Raw genomic sequence first — 11,411 nt, 5'->3', positions numbered from 1 at the left:
TAGTCCAGGTGGCACGAGTGCTTGTTTTATAGAGCTCACCGGAATGAATTATAAAATTGTTTAGCTTTGAGGCGTAATGGATATTGTGTCAAATTGAGTTAAACAAACTCTTTGGTTGCCATTTTTAGACTTGCTGTCTTTTTTTAGTCTCTTTGTGCAAAAACGTCTTGCCCTCTTTTTAGCGTTGCCGCTGTGGCTTAGCTGGTCAAAGCGCCTGTCTAGTAAACAGGAGTTCCTGGGTTTAAATCCCAGCAGTGCCTAATGTACAGGTGCCAGGATTGCTTCTTCTTAAGATTTACGAGTGTTTATGCAGCAGGCTGTTTAGCAGTGTGTTTCTTAACAAAACTCAAATCCCTAAGAACGCTGCTCGTTCAAGAGGGGTTTGGACAATGGCTTTATGTAGCATGGTGTAGTAATGCGAAACCAATTGGACTTTAATATTTTAAGTCAAGACATCCACACAATTAGCGCTATCGCTTTAAGTTTTTATTTTCTTTTTTCGATTAAACAATTAGGGCCTACTCACACTATGCCATCCGTACCGTGCCCAGGCCCGTTTCCCGGATCGTTTGAAAAGTGTGAGTGCGCTGAATCGGGCTCAAGCACGGTTCACTTGGCCGGCCCTGGCCCGGTTGGAAGAGGTGTGCCTGAGCGCGGATCACTTGGGCTTTGGCGCGGTACGCTTGTGTGTGAGCGCAAAACGCGCCAGAAACCGAAAGCGAGACGTGACTTTTAAGGGACTGTTTCATATGGATTTATTAATCATTCTTACTGTTCAGTGATCGCAAACTGCCGTAGTTTATTAAAGACGAGAACTCCTCACAGCATGACCTCCTCATTCCTGCAGCACGAGAGCTTTATGATTGTTAATGAGCGCCAAAAGTGGCGGATCTGTTCGGCGAAATATCTGACTGCGTCACCGCATCCCTAAGGACTGTTTGGCGAAATATTTGACTGAATGTCACTGCATAACAAACGACTGAAAGGATGTAACTAGAGAAATCTCTACTGTGCTACTGGGTGAGAGCGTATGGCAAGCCGTTTTAGCATTTAAACCTTGTTCTGACTATCCATAAATATATTTAGAGATATAATTATATTTTGACTAGTCATAATTATAATTCATAATATATATTAATTAATCTCTAAGATATCTCTATCTTAGATATCTCTTAAGATATCTCTAAATATATTTATGGAGTCAGAACAAAGATTTAAATGCTAAAAAGGCTTGCCATAGAGAGCGCTTCTGAACAGCGCAGCAGCGATGACGTAAGCGTGCCGAGGCCCGATATGGTGTGAGCGCGGGCCGTCGGGGGAGACGGGAGGGGGGACAAGCGTGCTTTGGCCCGGTTCGAGGCAACTGTACCTACTGTGAGTAGGGCCTTATTCCTTGTCTGGCGCTGTGGCTTAGTTGGTCAAAGTGCCTGTCTAGTAAACAGGAGATCCTGGGTTTGAATCCCAGCAGTACTTTGTCCGCAGTGAGCTGTGGTTTTATGGGCAAGTGAGTACCAAAAAGTGCTTTTTGTGCAACAGTGCTAGAGGCAGCAGGGCCCACAGGCTCTGTAGTGCAATTGAACTTCTAGGCTGTGAGCTGATTCATTCAAAGGTTGTGGGTTCAAGTCCCACCAGAGTCGCAAGCTTTGCCCTTTTTCTTCACTGACTTAGGTGTGGTGTGTTTCCATCATTTTAGGCATCTGTCCATCCTGTTTTGCTTTTTTCTTTCATTGCACAGTGCAGGCTCAGATACTAGGGGTACTCTACAATAAAGCAGATGACTTAATTGAGCTGTTTTGAATAAGGGAGATTAGAAAACGGTGCAGGGCCGAGTGGGCTTGAGGAATAGGCAACCTGTGGTTTTGGGCAAAAGTGACGACCACCTATTGTTGAGATCACGCCTTTTGGATTTGTCGTACAAGAGCCTCTTTATGCATGTGCAAAGTAACTGAGTAGAAAGCATAGTAAATTTTGCCCAGTTTCATTGTCTTAGATGAAACTGCGTTTGGAAGTATCGTATCCAGAGGTTTTTACTTTTAGTGTTAAGGCTAAGTTGGCCAGAGCACCTGTCTTTGGAACAGCAGGTCCTAGGTTTAAATCCAAAATGCACATTTGCTTCAGATTATAGGAGAGTGGCTTTCTGACCTGAAACTCTTGGTCAATAGCATATGTTTGTCCAGATTTCCATTTTCCGAGCTGAAACTGGGTTTGGATGTAATGGAACTGGAGGTTCCAAAACACATGATTAAGGATAGTTTAAATAAATACAAAATAATGCATTTTTGCTTTGATCTTGAACAGAGGGCAGGTTACCCGTCAAGTTTGAGACATGATCATCCACACTCTAAAAGACCACGTCCATCTTGTCACATTTTCTGCATCCTGACATGCTGGTTTTTGTTGTTTATTGGTTTTTGCTTCATCGATTTTTGTTATCGGGCAAATGTCTCTTACAGTTAAACAACCTCTTTGGTTGCCATCTTAAGACTTGCTGTCTTTTTTTAGTCTCTGTGCAAAAACGTCTTCCCCTCTTTTAAGCGTTGGCGCTGTCGCTTAGTTGGTCAAAGTGCCAGTTTAGTAAACAAGACATTCTGGGTTCAAATCCAAGTAGTGCCAAATGTACAGGTGCCAGAATTGCTTCTTCTTAAGAGTTACAAGAGTTTACGCAGCGAGCTGTTTAGCAGTTTCTTAAAAAACTCAAAACCTTACAGTTTTTTCCAATTGTTTACACACAATTACTTGTACTTCAGACACAATGACTACACTATGTAACTGATGCACCAACCCCCTGAACCAACTCTGCTTTACACTCAAATTGCAGGTTTAAAACACAGTTTTTTCAAAACACTATACACAATTCTCTGCATTTTGCACAATTTTCATGGAGAAAATCTTTTGTTTTCACAAGGAACACAATGTCATTCACAATTCTAAAGTCAGTTGTGCTACTTTGCATACTAACTCATGACATGAGTAAACACCTGTCACACTGAATTGCATTTTAGAAATCAGAGCTCATCTGGTTCATAACTGGTTCTCTGCCCACCCATGTTTTTTAGTTGTTCATCTCCCCCTCCATATTATCCATTCCTCAAATATATTAAGGATTTTTTTTCTGCCTGGAGATGTAAAGTGTATGACCGAAATCCACACACACGTATACCCCTTCTCCAAGCTATAGCAGTTGATGCTTTTCGTGACTGGATTCGCCATGCAAGGTAACAAGTCAGAAATCCTTATTTAACATTGAGTCAGAACATACCTTCAAAAGCTAAAGCATTGAAGCAGGGCTTTTGTTTTATTTGGACTCTGTACTTCTGCAAGGGCTTATCTGGGATTTGAACCCGGGACCTCTCGCACACTAAGTAAGAATTAAACCCCTAGACCGAATGTGATGGTGTAGTGCAGCTGATTGATATGAGTAACCGAAATGTGATGGTGCTGTGCAGCTGATTGTCATTGACATCGGCCAATCGGCACGTAGCACCGCCTTTTTAAAGGGCCATGAAACCCCCTCGTTTCAGCAGGGTGTTTTCACACCTCTACTTTGGAAAAAGTCAGAAAAGTGGGCGTGTCCAGCTCTGTTTAGGGGGGAGTGTCGGAGGAAGAAAAGTGGGATGGTGTGGGAGTGTCTATTTGGGCACGCGCGAGTTTCAGAGTCAAAATACTCACACAGACACACAGAAGAAAGTGATGGTGTTTAACCTACATGGACATCTGTAGTCGAATTATTTGCCAAATTATTAAATGGTGGACTTTAACTGCAGTTTGTCCCTTTATTCAGGGAATTCATTCATGCCCCTCGCGACAAACGAGATATTTGATTCGAGGAACTGCTCTAAGCGTGTATTTTTCATGCAATGTTTGATAGCGCACGGCGAATGAGAGAAAAAAAAACGCAGCATTTCCCGGAAACTTAGATGCACTCGGCAGTTAGCGTCAGAAAGCCGCGTGTGTTATTCCGGTCACTAAATGCTGTGAAAATCCTACATGAGGTTAAAGTTTGGTTGTGGTGCTAACATGTTTACACTCGGTGCAATAGTTTGTTAGATACGAACAAACTGAATAAACAAAGAGCTCTGGTCGCTCAATTACCAAATCTGTAGAGTCAGGACAATCACCAGCAACTAGAGCCGCGTCTTTATTAAGGGAAGACTACAAGCGAATCCAGATCTCAGAGTTTGCAAATGAGAACAGCTCTCAGGTAAACAATGTTCCTCCTTAGACACGTAAGTTATTGTTGTCGAGCGTCGCATACACTGTTAATCCACACGTGAGTCTACGCACTCACAGAGAGAAAATGAAAACGAAACTTAACTGCAGCAAACTATAAAAGCAACACTTCACACTTGTTTTGCCAATACAATGTGGCGTCTCTGCCGTCTAAACACTGTGGACAGTAATGAATATTAATGAAGTTGCACAATAGAGCGCGCTGATTGGTTTGAACCAAGCCTTACTCATGCATTAATGCATCACACTTTAAGATGTAATAAGACACACTCTGGCACAGACGCCCAGTCTGCACGCTGGAATACATGCTATTATGTCATGACCGTGACGCAGCTTCAAAAATTCGTTTCAAACCGGAAGTACGAATTTGCTTGAAATAACGCAAAAACAACCAATTTACACTTTTTTGTGAAATATAGGTGTCCTAATAGTGTTTTTAGCAGTGTGGGACACATATACAACTGTCAACAGCTCAAAAAATGTGTTTTGATGTTTCGTGACCCTTTAAACCTGATTGGTTGGTGCTTGGGATACGTCACGTCCGACGCACTGGTTTGGGTGTCTGTAGTCACGGCTACAGGTAGAGGCTCTGCGCTCGTTCTGATAATTTTTTGTAAGTTGTTTGAATGGACCCACGTTAAGCTCTCTTTTGGCATTGTTCTAGTGCATCGTGTGGCGGTGGCTTTTCCCTTGGCTGTGGTGGCTGGATGACTGTTCAGTTGCAGGTATGTGATGGCTTTTAACTGGCTGAGTAATGGGGTTTAGCCGCATTTAACCTCCGTGTTTCATGCCGTACAGCTATTTATTCCGGCACCTCGCTGTATTGTATCGACCAACGAGTGATTGTAACCTGTCTGAGTGTGCGCCCATTGGTAAGTGAAGCACGTATGATTTGGTGTGATCATTTAAAGGACCATGTTAATGGGCTTGCTTGTGCTTTTCCTCCTTAGGATCCTCCCTTTCCCTTTTATGTCGGATCTTCCTCTGGTATCATTTGTTTATTAGCTCCCGTATTCATCGCTATTGCTGTGGTTACCGGAGATCGTCTTCAACTGCTGCTAATGCTAACGGCGGCGTATTAGCTACCGATTGGACACCACCAATGCAGCTGTTAACGGGGATATCATGTAAAGTAGGTGTTTTAACCTGATTGACCCACTTATTGATGTATTTTGTTGGTTATTTATTTTTATTTATTTCAGGAACTGAGGTTTCCCCCGGTGGATGACGGGTCTCTTTCCACTGGTGGTGGTGTTTCTCTACTGTGTGCTGTGGGACACTGAGTGCGTGATAGCGTGATTTGAGTGCACTGTGGTGTGTGCGTGTGCTGGGGTAAAGTCGGTCCACTCGTACCCAGTCAGTGGGAACCTCCAATCCTGGTTTTGTTTGTTTATTTATTGTTTCTTTTGTATTTAATAATGAAGTGGGAATTTTTTATGTGTTTTTAAGAATCGTAAAATTTGACAGTTTCATTCAAAATAAATATTTTTGTACCTTTGCATTAACTAATGCCTCTGTGCCTTTCTGGGAGAAACGAACCGGTGTATGGAACAAAATCAATGCCTAAAGTCTTGAATTAAAAAGCTTGTTGAATATCACAAACTGAAAAAAATAATACACCGTATTAACAAGTTCTTGCATTTTAATGACTTGAATTCCAGGGTTTGTATTTTTAGGTCCTGAAATTTAACATATCTGTTTATTTAAGCTGTGAATATTTCAACAAAAAATATTTCAAACACGTTTTCATACTTAAAAATTCAATAATTCATATTCAATTTTCAGATTTCACTTAAAAAATATTCAATACCCTTTAAAAATACGATGTATAATATTCAAAAGGTCATTTTCAGTTCATTTTATTTCAGTTCTAATATTCGCTTCCATAAATTCATTGGATCAAATTCGACTGATAAAATTCAACATTACATCCGGGAACTGCAGGAGAAGCAATAGATTGCAGAGTGAAGATCGCCAGCTGCTCTAGCTTTCACCAGCAGGTGGAGTTGGAATAATGTAAGATTTTTTAACCCAGTAAACAGGCGAGAAAAGGCTAATAAAGGCAAAAAAAGTAGCATATAATTTTAATATCAATGCCTTGGACATTATAAATAATAAAAAGTATGAGTAAAATGAGTAAATGAGGTTTTAGTCATCTATATTTGCCCTTATGTAACGGAAGCCAGCTGGTGATCGCGTAAAGCTCACTCCTCGGATCCAGGGACAGACGTTGTTCTGCAATCTTATCGGAGCTTGTCTCCCATGCTGGCTCGTTACCTGCTCGGACCGGTGCGGTTACTTGCACATAAACCGTCTTTTGATGAATATGATGTTAAACATTGTCTATCTTTGTTGACTCTTTCTTCCATAGACGCTAAGTATTATATTGACAGCTAAAGAATATAAACGTAAGAGAAACAGGAGAGGAAATATTATAATAATAATAATACAAAATAGATAAACATTGACAGGGCTAAGAACAATTACGAACAAAGATTTTCAAAACCAGAGAGATTTTATCAGGATGTCACAAAACAGTTTACTTGGAACTGTTAAACAGTGTTCAGGTATGATTTAAGGTTGGTTATGGATGGGGCGTCTGATTTAAAATAATTTAACATGCGAATGCATTAAAGGAGCGTCTTCAGTTATTCACACAGAACCGTCTAATATGGCATAACTATAAGGAGTAATGTTTGCGCTGTTTAAACGCAGCTATGTCAGGATTGGGATAGGTTATACATTTTCATCATTTAAATTATTATTATGATTGTTAATATTATTATTGTATGACATTTATTTGGGCTATTGCGCTTAAATAAGTCATCTGTAATTCTAAATTAATATTTCTATTTATCCTTTTTATCACTCTGCCTGTCTTTCTCTTCTTTTTTCTAATTTTTGGGGTTCTGCCATGGTTAAACGTTTGCAAAATGTCTTAGTTTGTCCAGATTATTGTTTTATTGTTATGTAGCCTATAGGCGAGAAAAAGGTATTAACGCAAAAGTGGCAATGTCGCAGCCAATGATAAGTAATAAAATGAGTCGCCTGTGGTTTGATAATAGGCAGTTATAACTGACTTTAATTTGTTTTTATTAAATGAGAAAACCGTTATTAATAACTTTGCAGCGACCGTTTGTATTTTATGATTAGCAATGTTGATCTTTTTTGCAGTTATTAAACATATAAACTTATTTAAACTGGTTTAAATTTAATATAGTTGTCACTTCAGCTAGTTTCATAAGATTATGTTTATAATGCGTGGTTTGACATGCGTGGTTGAGGGGTTCCTGCAAAGCAGCTCAATGTTCATCCTCATGGGGTATTACTGAGCATTAATCGCCATCTACTGGAAAGAATGTATTTGCTCATTTATTCTATTAACTCTTTTCTGCAAGTGTGTTTTATGATTTCACAAAGTCAAACCATTATGTTTTTATTTTATATTTTGAGATGATCATATTTAAATAAACAATTGCTAGGGTAGCTAATAGTTTCTTTTTTCTTATTTAAAAAAAAAATCAGTAGCCTATAAAATCATAATTTTTGCTTGACAAAGTTATTGGTTTAGGATTCTGGATGCATTTTTGCTGTGTTGGAAACTCATAAGCTCACACTAATCAATTATATTATCAGAAATGACAGATATAAGAAATCCATTAATATTCATCACTCTTTTTACAATTATACAAGCAATTTCTCGCTGACGTCAGCTCCACTTTCGGAAATGGTAAACAGCGAGGTGTTATTCATATAAGCCCAAGCATGACATGTCATGATAAATATAATAATCGAAACACTCTTGTAGGCTATTCTTGTGCTTGGCCAAATGTCATGACTTTCACTTTCATTTTACATTATTATGCACAAGCCCAGATATCATCTGAAACTTTGGAAGAATTCCTATCATATATTGGCAACCATCCAGCATCTCTTAACCAGTTTGATATGCGCCGCTGGCTCTGACCGGCCACCGGAGCTCGCGGCCACTCGTTCGACTTTGTCGTGAGCAAGTCGCACCGCACATGCATAAAAACGTCAATCATTTCATTCATTCATCAATTCATTCATTTTCCTTCTGCTTCGTCTCTATTTTAGAGGAAAAGATAATCTGGACAAACTAAAGACATTTTGCAAACGTTTAACCGTGGCAGAACCCCAAAAATTCGAAAAAAAAAAGAAGAGAAAGACGATAGCAAAGTGATAGCTCAAAAGGATAAATAGAAATATTAATTTAGAATCACGGATGACTTATTTAAGCACAATAGCCCAAATACATGTCATAAAATAATAATAATAACAATCATAATTTAAATAATGAAATTATAACCTATCCCAATCCTGACATAGCTGCGTTTAAATAATAACTGAAGACGCTCCTTTAATGCATTCGCACATTATATTAAATTATTTTAAATCAGACGCCCCATCCATAACCAACCTTAAATCATACCTGAACACTTAACAGTTCCAAGTAAACTGTTTTGTGACATCCTGATAAAATCTCTCTGGTTTTGAAAATCTTTGTTCGTAATTGTTCTTAGCCCTGTCAATGTTTATCTATTTTGTATTATTATTATTATAATATTTCCTCTCCTGTTTCTCTTACGTTTATATTCTTTAGCTGTCAATATAATACTTAGCGTCTATGGAAGAAAGAGTCAACAAAGATAGACAATGTGTAACATCATATTCATCAAAAGACGGTTTATGTGCAAGTAACCGCACCGGTCCGAGCAGGTAACGAGCCAGCATGGGAGACAAGCTCCGATAAGATTGCAGAACAACGTCTGTCCCTGGATCCGAGGAGTGAGCTTTACGCGATCACCAGCTGGCTTCCGTTACATAAGGGCAAATATAGATGACTAAAACCTCATTTACTCATTTTACTCATACTTTTTATTATTTATAATGTCCAAGGCATTGATATTAAAATTATATGCTACTTTTTTTGCCTTTATTAGCCTTTTCTCGCCTGTTTACTGGGTTAAAAAATCTTACATTATTCCATCTTCACCTGCTGGTGAAAGCTAGAGCAGCTGGCGATCTTCACTCTGCAATCTATTGCTTCTCCTGCAGTTCCCGGATGTAATGTTGAATTTTATTAGTCGAATTTGATCCACTGAATTTATGGAAGCGAATATTAGAACTGAAATAAAATGAACTGAAAATGACCTTTTGAATATTATACATCGTATTTTTAAAGGGTATTGAATATTTTTTAAGTGAAATCTGAAAATTGAATATGAATTATTGAATTTTTAAGTATGAAAACGTGTTTGAAATATTTTTTGTTGAAATATTCACAGCTTAAATAAACAGATATGTTAAATTTCAGGACCTAAAAATACAAACCCTGGAATTCAAGTCATTAAAATGCAAGAACTTGTTAATACGGTGTATTATTTTTTTCAGTTTGTGATATTCAACAAGCTTTTTAATTCAAGACTTTAGGCATTGATTTTGTTCCATACCGGTGTCCTTTTCTAATAGTTATTTCCCTGGGTAACTCCCGGGGTGGCGTAGTCGGTTATTTTTATTTAAAGACATTTAAACCCTTCTCTATACCCTCGTCACACAACAATCTACTGAAAATCAGTAAATTTACATGGCAACACTATCGACTGACAAACCGGCATTCTCAGAAAAAAAGGCCTCTGTGTCAGCCACAACGCCCTTACAAAACAGCAGACATCTGTAAGGGCTCAACTGAAATTTGAACCTAAGATTTCTTACGGCATGAACGAGAATCATACTCTTTTACCAGCAAGCCACTATGAAAGAAATGTTTTATGTGGCGACACTATCTGCTGACAAACTGGAATTCTTCGAAATTTTTTTATGAAAGTCGTAATGCCCTGTAAAACAACAGAGAAACTGCAAGGGCTCATCCGGGATTTGAACCCGGGACCTCTCCCACCCTAAGCGAGAATCATAGCCCTAGACCAATGAGCCAGTAAAATCTAAAGTTTTGGGTGAGAGAGAGCGTAGGTTTCTGCGAAAGGCAACTTGTATTGGAGTGTGTGGTGGCTCAGGAGTCCTGTGGATGTTGAGAGACAGAAGGAAATGATCTGATGTGTGTAGTGGAGTTACTAGTGTTTGATCAGTGAAGCAATGTTGAGTGTAAATAAAGTGAGTAGCAGAAGTAGGTTCTCTTTTGAGGTCAAAAGAGGCAAGCAGAGTCTGGAAGTCAGTAGCTTGAGGTTTTTCAATGTGGATATTGAAGTCACCTAGCACCAACAAGGGAGTGTCATAAACAGAAAAAGATGTGAGAAGAACATCTAGTTCATCTAAGAAGTGACCTAATGTACCTGGTGGGCGGTAGATGACAACCACATTTATGTAGAAGGGGTGGATAATGGCGGCTGCAAGAAATTCAAAGGAGCTGATCTTTGCCAGGGACAATCTCTGAGTAAATTTCCATTCTTTGGAAATCAGTAGTCCAGTTCCACTCCCTCTCCCTGTCTGATGAGGAGTGTGGGAGAAAGAGAAATTAGCAGAATGAGCTGCATGTGTAGCAGTGTCCTTCGGTCTCAACCAGGTCTCAGTTAGAGCCATGAGATTATAGTCAGAATGTGTAGCTATGGAGGTAATAAAAATCTGCCTTGTTAACAGCAGATTGACAATTTCAGAGGCCCACGGAGAGAGAGAGTTGTGAAATAGCAGATACATGTATTGAATGAAGGTTGTGATGATTACGCCTGCAGTGTACCTCCCGTGTTTTGCGAGTGTTAGTAACAACAGGAATTAGTTAACACATAATAAAAGTGCAATGAAAACAATAATAAGTGCAAAGATTAAGTAAAATAAATAAATTAAGTACTCAGGTGCTTTGTCTGTGTCTTTGCTCGGTGGAGTCGCACAGGTAGAGTCAATGGTCTTTACACTCGTCGGTCTTCACACGCAGTGAGACTAGCTGCTTATATACACCCCTGAGCGCTTGCTGATAGAATTCAGCTTGACATGCCTCAAGAGTTCCCACAATACAACAACAAAAACTGAGGCGAGGGGTGCAAAACCGACTGTGATCCACACACAAGCTCTTACAGTAACCAAGGAAACAGTGAGTAATCTTTCTAGCACTACACACAAACAACTGAAAACAAGTCTAAATGTACTTACACGCTGCTGGTCTCATTGCTAAAGTGCTTCTCCTTATATGGTTGAACAAGCCATCCTAC

This window comes from Danio rerio, chromosome 4, assembly GCF_049306965.1.
Source record: "Danio rerio strain Tuebingen ecotype United States chromosome 4, GRCz12tu, whole genome shotgun sequence".
Lineage (NCBI taxonomy): Eukaryota > Metazoa > Chordata > Actinopteri > Cypriniformes > Danionidae > Danio > Danio rerio.
This window is presented reverse-complemented; position numbering follows the sequence as displayed.